Consider the following 12,455-nt stretch of genomic DNA (forward strand, 5'->3'; position numbering starts at 1 on the left):
TGCTATTATTATGATTACTACTAAGCCTATTGGGAGAGGAAGGAGAGCACATAGAGAAAAATGTAAGTATTTGTTGTATCCTGAGTCCCATACTAGATATTATGCTATCTGTTAAGAATATAAGGACATATGATCCAGTCCTTGACCTGAACAAGCACGCCTGGTAGGGGAAGTGGCCTTGTAAAAATATAATTGCAAGGCAATGTAGTTGACAGAATAATAGAAATAGCTACTGGATCCTGGGATGAAACCAAAATGTAAGGGAGTAGTTTGATTTAAGTGAGTCTGGAAGGACTTTCAAAGGAAAAGGACACTTAATCATTTGAAGCTTGAAGGATTAGTAAGTTTCCTTCTACCTCCCGTGGGGAAGAGGGTATTCAGAGAGAAGAGTGTTGGAGGAATATAAGAGCAGGGCAGGTTTAGGATCAGCCATTAGTTTGCTATGCCTGGAGCTCTGCTTCTCTGTGGGGTAAACAGAGTGAGCTGAGGCCAGACAGGGAAAAAGGAGGCAGATTGTGGAGGGTCTCTTTCCCTCAGTGATAAGCACTTCCCTCTAGATAAGGGCTTTAAGCAGGTAAGTGGCATCCATTTATTTAAGTGAATACTTCTGTTGCGCTTTTTGTGTCCTGGGCATTGTTCTAAGAGTTTATGTGTTAATTTATTTCATCTTTATAACTGTCAAGTGAAGTAAAAACTGTTTTTATTCGCATTTAACTTCTGAGAAGAGTGAGGCGAAAACAGGATAAGTAACATTCCCAAGATGACACAGCTCATAAGTGATGGAACCACGATCCAACCCAGCTTCTGAAGTCCACAGACTTAACCACTCCAGTATGCTGTCACTCTGGATTACTTCCCTGCTTTAGAAAGATCACCCTGGCTTCTGGGCAGGGAATGGATTGGGGAGGAGGCAAGGCTACAGGCGAGGAGACCAGTGGGGATAGAGATATAAGAATGGAGACAAGAAATTGTGTTTCAGTGAGAGGGAATGGATGAGTTCAAGGGATGTGTTTGTGGTACAACTGATAGTAATTGGCGTGGCTGACTGTGGAGTATAAGGGACAGGGAGTTAAGGATCTCAAGTTTCGGGGCAAGTGATGATTCCATTAATAAGACAGGAAGAACTAGACTAAGACTAGGAGGAGAAAGAAAACTGATAGTGTGAATTTTGAAGCAACTGTGGAAAATGCAGGTGGCCAGGTATTGAACACAAATGGCTATAGGGGCTGGCATCCAAAAGAAAGGTCTAAGTCTGAATTTTAGATTTGGGAGTCCACGAAAGCTATGGGTATATATGTGAATGCCCAGGGACATTTCTAATGGATCCCTACTGACTTGATCCAGCTTAGGTGATTGAGTTTGGCTGTGGGCATAAAGTGACAAGAGCAAAGGTTTTGGAATAGAACACTACGGAAAGCCAGTTCTTGTGATGTCTTCAAGAATGATGGAATGAGCAAAATCCTGTCAATGTTTTCTGCCAGTAGTTACTTGAAATTAGGTATATGTAACTCCTCAGTTAGAGCTTAACAACTGCAGAAATAATAGTTTGCAAAAAAGAAAAGATAAAGTATGTCTGCATGCTGAGTATTTTCTCACTGAGATAGAATATCTGACTATTCGAAAGGAAAGTTCTTGAAGACTCCCTTGGGAAGATACTTGATTATATCTGCTTTTAGTTTTGTTATGAGAGTGTCACTGTAGGCGCTTGCAGTTGGGATTTATAATATAGGGTGGTTTTCAGGGAAATGGCTTTCTCGGTGCAGGCTGCGGTCCATTACTGGAAGCACTGCTGTTTTTACAGAGTACCCGGGAGGTTGAACTTTCTGTTTTATCCATTGTATAGGTAATCTTAATGTACAAAAGATCCTTTATGTCAGTGGATTTCAGGAAGAGGTCATGCCCTTTATTTTCTGTTTGGGAGGACTTCCTGCTGAAATTCAGCTTGGATGAAAAGGATAAGGATTACTTTATGGCAGGAGTCATTAAAGAGAAGGATCACACACTATTTTTTTTTTAATTAGTGTATAGATGCTTTACAATATTGTGTTAGTTTCTGCTGTACAATGAAGTGAATCAGCCCTGTGATAGTTGCTTGGTCATGTCCAACTCTCTGCAACCCCCATGGACTGTAACCCGCCAGGCTCCTCTGTCCACGCCTTGAGTATCTCGGCACTCGAGTCCCCAGAGAGCAAAAGCAGATGCTACCAGTCATCTTAATGGCCGGGCTCTAAACTCATGCATGTCCCTGCCATTGCGTTTTGTCTGTCAAAGCAAATCACAAATTCTCCAGGCAAGAATCCTAGAGTGAGTTGCCATTCCTTTTTCCAGGGGATCTTCCTGACCTGGGGATTGAACCTTTATCTCCTGCACTCCAGATGGATTCCTTACTATCTGAGCCACCAGGGAATCCGCTATATGTATACATAAATCCCTTCCCTCCTGGGTGTCCCTCCCACCCGACTTCCCCATCCCTCCACTCTAGGTCACCACGGAGCCCTGAGCTGAGTTTGTGCTATACAGCAGGTTCCCGCTGGCTGTCTGTTTTACATCTGAAAGTGTATAGATGTCAATCCCAGTCCCCCAGTTCATGCCCCCGCCATGTCCACATGTCCATTTTCTATGTCTACATCTCTATTCCTGCACTGCAAATAGGCTCATTTGTAGCATTTTCTAGATTTCATGTATGAGGAAGTCTAGAAAATGTACAGTTAATGTTAATCTACAATATTTGTTTTTCTCTTGACCAGGAAGGAGGCTTTATTGAGTTTACAACATTGTGCCACATTGTTTTGAAATGCCACTAAGGAACATGATGTTGCCAGAGATTTTGGATGCGTGTACCTGCTCTAAGTGATATTAAAACATCTAATACTGATGTAAAATGACAGAGGGAGAAACCATTTCCAATTAGAAAAATTTACATATTTAGGTATATAGTTAACTATATAGTGGAGCAACTTAAACCCGAACGATTCTTGCAGGTTCATGTAGTGGGGACAGACTACCTGAAATGGGGGCTTTGCTCTCCCTGTACTACTTAAGAATTATAGGAATGTTAAAAGTCTATGCATTTGAGTATTTCAAGTACAGCACATTTGATTATAAAAACTTTAGAGACTGTCTCCATTATAATAAGTTATCTGACATCGTACCCATTGGAAAGTTTTAGAAACCAGCATTTCCCAGCTACAGCTCTTCATTCTGAAAACTGGTTTTAACACTACAGCTAAAGGGAACAGAGTGGAATTTCTATGAGAAAAGTATTAAAAAAAAAGGCAGAGGTTAATGGCGACATAGAAGGGGAGAAGTGTAATGTCATGTCATTTGTTTTGGTTATAAGCTAGCCAAATTATAGAGACTTAAAACAATAATAGCTTTATTTCTTATCATTCTGTGGGTTGGCTGGTGATTCTTCTGCGCCAGCTAGCGCTACTCAGTTGGCTGCATTCAGTTGGCAAATGGGCTGTGCTAGACTGTCCAAGACTGCCTCTCTCACATGTCTGGAGCCCTGATGCTGACTGTCAGCTGGGCTAATCCGTTCTCCAGGGTTTTATATGGCCTCTTTTTCCACTTAGTATCTTATCATCCAAGATTTTTCCATAAGACCAATCTTTCCAGCAGGAGAGTGTGGGCTTCCTTATAACATGGCACTCGAGTCCCAAGAGAGCAAAAGCAGATGCTACCAGTCATCTTAGTGGCCAGGCTCTAAACTCATACATGTCCCTGCCATTGCATTTTATCAATCAGAGCAGATCACAAGGTCAGCTGGAATTCAAGAGAGGGGAAATAATCATCACTTTTGATGGGAGGAGTAGCCGGTTGCTGTAAGGATGGGTGGAACTTCTGGAGACAATTAACCACATCATTAAAATAGATTTTCGGAGATGAGGGCTACTATGGTTCCTTTCAGGGCAGTGCTGAACTAAGTGTCTGGATTACTGGTGCTGAAGAAGAACCGTATTGGTTCATCTGTGCAGAAAAGAGTGCTTCTCAGTAGTTTTGTTGGATTTTCTCTTTATCTTTGCCTTCTGAATTCATACATTATATTTATTACCTGACAGAACCAATAAAATGTATAGGTTTTTCTAATGTTTTCTTTGACAACTACTGAGGATCCACTCACTGTTAGGTCAGTGCTGGAAAGCACATGCATGATGCCAACATAATGCTGCCCTTGTGCATTTTACTTCTGAGATCTTAAGATGCTTTTCCAGTGTTAAGATTTCTCAAGCAATGAACTGAAAGTAAGATTTAAACCCAAATAAAGTTATTGTCAGCCTCTGCAGAGAACACTTTGTCATGGTGAATAAAAAATACTATCTAGTCATTGTCTACTGGGTTATTTCTAAATTGAATGTGCCTAATTGGAAAGGACACTTAATTAAGAGGTTTCCTGGAGAAAAAACCAGCAGGTGCCAACTGTCTAATGGCACTCAATAACAATGACTTCTGATTAAGTGAGCTGAGCTTGCCGTGTCAGGAAGGAAGTTGTTTTTTCCTTCTTTTGTTCATTAGTCATAACCTGTCTATCACAAAGTATATGCCTCTGTGTAAACTATCTTTGATGCCTTGTTCTTAATCATGCATGCTTTCCTGTGTGACTCAGGGTGAGGAGTTGATTTACAGGTCACTCAACTTCCAGCTAATAATGTCTAGCCTAAGCTTTAAAGCACATTGTTGAGACAAATAAACCAAAGTGAGTTGTGTGAAAGATTTTAGGATTCTCTCCTTAAGAACAATGGAATCAACTGAGTTGTTTTGGTTAACACCATTTCTTATTTTGCTTGTGAGAAGTATGTCTAATGCCACATCTGACACATACACTACATGTAGAGTCAGGTCCCTGGCATTATGATGTCACTGATTCATGTAGTAGAACCAGGTCACTGACTAAAATGCAGGTGAGTAACAAGATCATTAACCTGAACTGGAGCAGCGTCAGTATTTTTAACCCTCCACAACATGCACCCTGTGGTGCTCATACACTAGGCGCTGAACTAACAGTGCTGACCTCAGAGAGTTAAATGGCAGACACAAATGTTTCACGTTGAAAATACTATTCACGAGTGCTCTGTACTAAACTAGTCTGTGTCTATACTTCTGATTTAAAATTAACGCAATCTGTGTAACTACACGTACTCAGTAAAGACTTGACAATTTTAATAGGAAGATGAACATGGAAGTGCTGTTTACCTAAGACACAAACTCTCCCCTACCTGGATTGCCATGACTCCCATCTCTGCTCATACTGTTCCTAGCAATCTAAGCTTGTCTTCTGAGTTGCTTTTTCTGTCTTTTCTTCCTGTCACTCCACTTTGAATATTAGCATTCCCTTAGCTTCTGTCCTGAACTTCCTTTTTTATTCATTTTGCTCTGTGGGCACTTGTGTTCATTCTTATGGGCTTCTGACTGGTAATGCCCATGTATATTTATCATCAGGTCAGATCTCTTTTCAGAAGTTTGAAACCGAAGTATCTATCCTGAGCCTTTCCATCCAATTGTTAGAGAAGAGTCTCACAATTAAACACATCAAAAGTAGCGCTCGTTACATTTTTCACTAGACCTTCCTCTGTTCCCATCCCCCAATCCCCATGACTTCCTGCCCTTCACTTAGTCATCTGAATCTAGTGATACCCATGGAAGACATTCCAGATGTTTCCCTCTCTTCACCTCTCCTGTCTATAAGTGACTTGTGCTTAGTCACTCAGTTGTGTCTGATTCTTTGTGACCCCATGGACTGTAGCCCACCAGGCTCCTCTGTCTATGCAGTTTTCCAGGCAAGAATACTAGAGTGGATTGGCATTTCCTTCTCCAGGGGATCTTCCCAGACCAGGAGTCAAATCTATGTCTCTTGCATTGGGCAGGTGGATTCTTTACTACTGAGCCACCAAGGAAGCCCCATAAGTGACTAAAATCTGTTAATAATTTTTCTGTAAAGTCTTCCAAAAGCAATCCATTCCTTCCTTGCTAGCTCTAAAGCTACTGCCATAGTTCAGATCCTCATCATCTCAGTCTGAACACTATAATAACATCCTAACTAGTCTCCCTGCCCCTAATATATACTCCATACTGCCCCATACTCCCCTACCATGAGGACTTTATAATGCAAAAATCTCATTACTTTATGGTCCCGCTGTTATAGCTGTTGTATCCAAACATTGCAGGTAATGGGCTTCATCAGTAAAGGAAAAACTTAAACATACATTCCTAATATATGTATATTTATTCAGTTATAACATATCAACATGTATTACTACAGAAATAGATTTCATTATAAAGCACACACAAAAATAGAAATTAAGCATGAGATTAAAATAAATATAACTATACATTCTAATGCTTACTTCCTATGCTCCAGCGTGGAGTGTATTAGCACTGGTGGTAAATACATCCCACAGGCAGACCTCTGAACTATTGGATAGTTCCAAAGTTGTTTTTTAATTTTTTTTAAAATTGAAGTATCATCAATTTATGATGATGTGTTAGTTTCAGGTGTTTAGCACAATGATTCCTTTACAGATTCTTTTCCTTTATAGATTATTACAAAATACTGAGTATAGTTTGCTTTACTATACGATTAGTCCTTGTTGTTTATCTATTTTACATATAGTAGTGTGTATTTGTTAATACCAAACTCTTAATTTATCCTTCCACCACATTTCCACTTTGGTTACCATAAATTTGTTTTTTTATGTTTGTGGGTCTATTTCTGTTTTATAAATAAGTTCATTTGTATATATATATATTTTAGATCACACATATAATCAGTGTCATATGATATTAAATGTCTGTCTTTGTCTTCAAAATGAATGAAATAATGCCACTTGCAGCAACATGAATGGACCTAAGGGTGATCATACTAAGGTGGAGCCAGTTCCACAGTTTTAGGTCTTACATGGTCTGATATCTCCCTGCTCCTTCAGCCACTTGCCTTAACCCACTGAGCACACTCTGTGTTCGTCATGCTGAGCCCCTGCATCCCCCTGGAGCACCGTGCTGGCACGTGCCACTGCGTCTTTGCTCCCTCTGCCATCCCAGCTTGGAGTACCCTTCCCAACCTTGTCTACTGGGTGATCATTTATCAAATACTCATGGCACATCTCCTAAATCTTTTCATCGTTGAAGTCTCTCCTGCAATTTTACCCAAGAATTCTCTGTACAGAACCTCACCAAGAACATCATTTACACAATCTCACTGTACTTGCTTGTATCTATAACAGTCTACTGATACTTGACCTTCCATTCTTGTAACAGAACCCTTTTCTCTGCTGACCTAAAATGAATAGACTGCCAGTTATTTCTCTAGCAAAGAAGGGTTTGTTTGGGTCCAATGAAGAATTGCAATTCAGAGTCTGCAATGATGCTGAGCCACATGTAAGTCCTCACACAACAAGGAGAAGAGAACTCACTTAAAGAGGGGGAAAGGAAGGTGGGAGGCTAGAGTAAACAAAGAGGAATTGGAGGAATTGAGAGTTCAAGATATAATAGCTTTTCATTGGCTAAGTTGTGACTGTCTCTCATTGGTGGAGCTCTTGACAAGCAGGAAGAGGAAGTCTTTCTTCTTTCTGTTGGATGCTGCTATTGGTTTAAGGCATGAGGTCCATCCTCTGGCCTCCTGACTATTTTAACTGAGGTTTCTGTTTATTAATTTTTATATTTACCACTTTTGGTCAAGATCTTACTTTGAAAGCATCTCTGATTAAAAGTTAGGTTTTCTGGTTTCAATGACTTTTTTTCCTCAAGGCCAGAAGGAACTTTCCTGGGCATAATGCCCCATGTTTAAGGGAAAGTGTGCAGACTAAAACCTATTGAGGTCACATTTGTGTAACAAGGGGGTATAGGAGGGAGAACTCTCAGGCACATTTTATCTAAAGTCCAGATGTTATCAGGATATAAACAGTGGAGAATACAAAGGTTCTAATAGGCCTAGTCTGGATATGTTGGGAAAACTCGCATCAGATGTCATCTGCTTCTGTTCTTGGAAATCTTCACTTTCAGTCATTGGATGACATGCAGGTCCACTCGGGGTTCTTTCTTTAGGTGTATGATGTGAATCCAAGAGTCTATTCCCTGGAACTTGGTAGCACAGATGTTGGTTAGCAGTACCAGATAGGGACCTTCCTAGCAGCATTGAAGAGAGTCTTTCCAGGGGTGTCTTTTCCAATAGACAAAGTCTCCAGGTTTTGAAGTATGATCCTTAAGGTCTTCATCTCCCAAGAATACACTGTGAAAAGATGGCTCTACCAAAGCATGTAGAATTTTTAGTAAAGACAATCAGGCCTTTCAAATATTGAACCATTTCTCTTTTTATTAGTTGAGGGTCAAAAGAGGAAGGGGTCAAATACATTGGGTGTCCTGTAACTATTTCAAAGGGTGAGAATTTATGAGTTCCAAAAGGGGTAGATCTGAGATTCAGATGGACCAATGGCCAAGGTAATTGGAGGGCCTCTAAATTTTGTCAACTGAGTCTTATTAAAGCCATTACTGTGTTCAACTAAACCAGAGGACTGAGGGTGGTAAGCACAGTGAAAGTATTTTAAAACCAGCCAGAGAATGCAGATTTATCAAAGTACCTGGCCTGTAAAATCAGGTCCTTGATCACTGTGGATGGAGTTTGAGAGGAATTCCCCAAATAGGGATAATCTTTTCCAAAAGGACTTTATCCACTGCGAAGGCAGTATCCTGTTTGCCAGGTAAGGCTTCCATCCAGTGTGAAAACATACAGACCATGACTAAAACATATTTCTATTCTTGAGATGGAGAAAATTGTATGACATCCATTTGCCAGATCTTGAATGGTTCATTAGACAGTTTAATGTGTCTGGGAACAGGCTTACCTGGATTGTGTTTTGAATAAGTGGGATGAGTGAGGTAGGCACATTTTGTGGCATTGTTAAGGTTTGTTTCTCCATTGATATCAGTTCATGAATGCTATCACTTTATCAATAAACCAATTATTTAATGCCTGTACAATGATTAGGACTGGGAATGTTGGAGTCTCTACTAGAGCTGGGTTGTTATTTGATCCAAACAAGAGTATTCTCTTTTTATCAAAACAACTGATGAATTTTCAGTCTTGTTCTTTATTTTCTAAAGGCAATTTTTGGGCTTCTCTAACCAGTTTTTCTAAGTTATCATTTGGGGAATTATCCCACTGGACCATGACAGAGGTTTGACTGCTATTGGTTCCTTTAAAGGCAGTGTTCCTTGCAGAAATGTCTTGACTAAAGTTATTGAAGTCTTAAAATTGGGTTGATTGAAGCCTCCAACTTAATTTCTTTTTTAAAATATTTATTTATTTATTTATTTTTCATTTATTTTTATTAGTTGGAGGCTAATTACTTTACAATATTGTAGTGGGTTTTGTCATACATTGACATGAATCAGCCATGGATTTACATGTATTCCCCATCCAGATCCCCCCCTCCCACCTCCCTCTCCACCCGATTCCTCTGGGTCTTCCCAGTGCACCAGGCCCGAGCACTTGTCTCATGCATCCAACCTGGGCTGGTGATCTGTTTCACTATAGATAATATACATGTTTCGATGCTGTTCTCTTGAAACATCCCACCCTCGCCTTCTCCCACAGAGTCCAAAAGTCTGTTCTGTACATCCAACTTAATTTTTTTTCAAAATTGTTTTAGCCATTCTAGTTCCTGTGCTTTTCTATGTCCATTTTAGAAAAATCTAATCTCTATCTGTAAAAATTCTTGCTGGAATTTTGATAGCAATTGTGTTAAAACTGAGTATCAATTTGGGGAGAATTGGTATCTTTTTTGTATTACATCATCTAATCTGTGAACATGGCATATCACTCCATTTATTTAGATCTTTGATTTGTAGTATCAGTGTTTCTATGATCTTCAGCATAAAATTTTATACAAGTTTTTGGATTTACACCTAAATATTAAAGTTTTGGGCTTCCCTGGTAGCTCAGCTGGTAAAGAATCCATCTGCAATGCAGGAGATCCCAGTTCAATTCCTGGGTCGGGAAGATCCCCTGGAGAAGAGATAGGCTGCCCACTCCAGTATTTTTGGGCTTCCCTGGTGGCTCAGTTGGTAAAGAGTCTGCCTGCAATGTGGGAGACCTGGGTTTGATCCATGGGTTGGGAAGATCCCGTGGAGGAGGGAATGGCAACCCACTCCAGTATTCTTGCTTGGAGAATCCCCATGGGCGGAGAAGTCAGGTGGGCTACAGTCCATGGGATCACAAAAAGAATTGGGCATGACTAAGCACAGTGCAGCATTCAAGTTTTGAGCAACTATAAATGGTAATGTATTTAAAATTTTGATGTCATATATATATATTGCTAGCACATTAAAACACTATTTTATAGAAGACTGATTTTTTTGTGTGTGTTTATCTTGTATTCTGCAACCTTGATTTACTTATTATTTCTAGAAGGTGCTTTAATTTGGTAGAGTCCTTGAGATTTTCTATATAGACAATCACATCCTTTGTAAATAGGAACAATTTAACTTTTTCTTTGAATTATTTATGTCTTTGAATTACTTTTTTTTTTTTTTTTTTGACCTCATTCCACTGGTTACAACTTCTAGTACCATGTTGAATAAGAGTAGTGAAAGCAAATACTTTTGCCTTGTTCCCCATCATAAGGGAAGGCCTACCAATCTTTCACCATTAAATATATTGTTTGCTATAAGTTTTTTAAGATAATCTTTATCAGGTGAGGAAGTTCCCCTTTCTTTCTGCTTTTCTGAATTTTTACTATGAATAAATGTTAAATTTTGTCAAATGCCTTTTTCTGCATCTATTGATATGATGATGTGATTTTTTTCCCTTTGACTATTAATGTAGTTGGTTACATTTTCAAATACTGAACCAGCCTATACCCCTAAAATAAATACTAGTTGGTCAAAGCATGTAATTATTTTTATGTATTGCCAAATTCTGTTTGTCTATATTTTGTTAACAATTTTTACATCTAAATTCCTGAGGCATATTGTAGTTTTCTTTTATGGTACTATCTTTTGTTTGATTTTGATATCAAGGTAATCTCAGCTTTGTAAGGTGAATTGAGAAGGGACTTCTGGCAGAAGTTATGTAGAATTGGTGTTAATTCTTTAAAAGTGTGGCAAAATTCTCCAGTGGAACTGTATGTATTTTTTTGAAATTAAATCTTTGTAAATGTTTTAATTAATAAATTCAATTTCTTTAATAGTACAGAGATATTAAAATAGTTTATTTCATATTTGAAGAGTTGTGGTACTTTGTATTTTTCAAAGGATAGGTATATTTCATCAAAGTTGTCAAATTTATGGTGAAAAGTTGTTCAGAGTATACTTTAATTATTATTTTGATGTCTGTAGAGTCTGTAGTAATATCCTCTGTTTTAGTTTTGATGTTGGTAATTTGCATATTCTCCCTTTTTTTGTCTAAATTTTGACTAAATTGTCTTGCTAGACGTTTGTCAATTTTATTGATATTTCCAAAGACCAAGTACTTCATTTCATTATTTTTGTCTATTGTTTTTCTTTCTAAAATTTCATTTCTGCTCTTTATGATTCCAATCTTTCTACTGACTTTGGACTTATTTTGCTCTTCCTGTTTTAGATGGGAACTTACATTATTAACCTGAAACTTCTTTTTAATTGCATGAATTTAGTGCTTTAAATTGCAATCTTAATGCTGCCTTAGCATTTTCCTGCAAATTTTGTTATTTTATACTTTACCTTTTACTCAGTTCAATGTAGTTTTAAAATTTCCTTTAAGATTTCTTTTTTGACTCATTGACTAAATTGTATTGTTCAATCTCTAAGTGTTTGGAGATTTTCTTGTTATCTTCCTCTTATTGGTTTCTAGTTTGAGTTCATTGTGGATGGAAAATACATACATATAACTGTAATTCTTTTAACTTTGTTGAGATTTACTCTTCAGTCATAATATGGCCAATTTTGATATATGTTCTATGGGTTCTTGAGAAGAATGTGGTTTCTCCTATTACTGGGGGGATTGTTCTACAAATGTTAATTAGGTTCTCTTGGTTGTTGCTGTCACTGAATTATATATATTTGCTATTTTCTTATTTAGTTGCCCTATTAATGGAGGGTGTATTAAAGTCTACAGTTAAATTGGACTTGTCTGCTTCTGTCTTCAGTTCTCTTAATTTTTACATGACTTATTTTGCACAACCATATTTGGTGTGTATATTTAGGACTGATGTATCTTCTTGGTTGACTGACTCTTTTATATTTATGTAATGGTTTTCCCAGTGTCTGATAGTTTTATTTGCTCAGAAGTCTATGGTTTTATATTAATATAGCCACTTTTACTTTGTTTTGATTAATGTTTACAATTCAGTTCAGTTTAGTCACTCAGTAGTGTCCGACTCTTTGTGACCCCATGACTGCTGCTCACCAGGCCTCCCTGTCTATCACCAACTCCTGTGTTTACTCAGACTCATGTCCATTGAGTCGGTGATGCCATCCAACCA

This window comes from Dama dama, chromosome 12, assembly GCF_033118175.1.
Source record: "Dama dama isolate Ldn47 chromosome 12, ASM3311817v1, whole genome shotgun sequence".
Taxonomy (NCBI): Eukaryota; Metazoa; Chordata; class Mammalia; order Artiodactyla; family Cervidae; genus Dama; species Dama dama.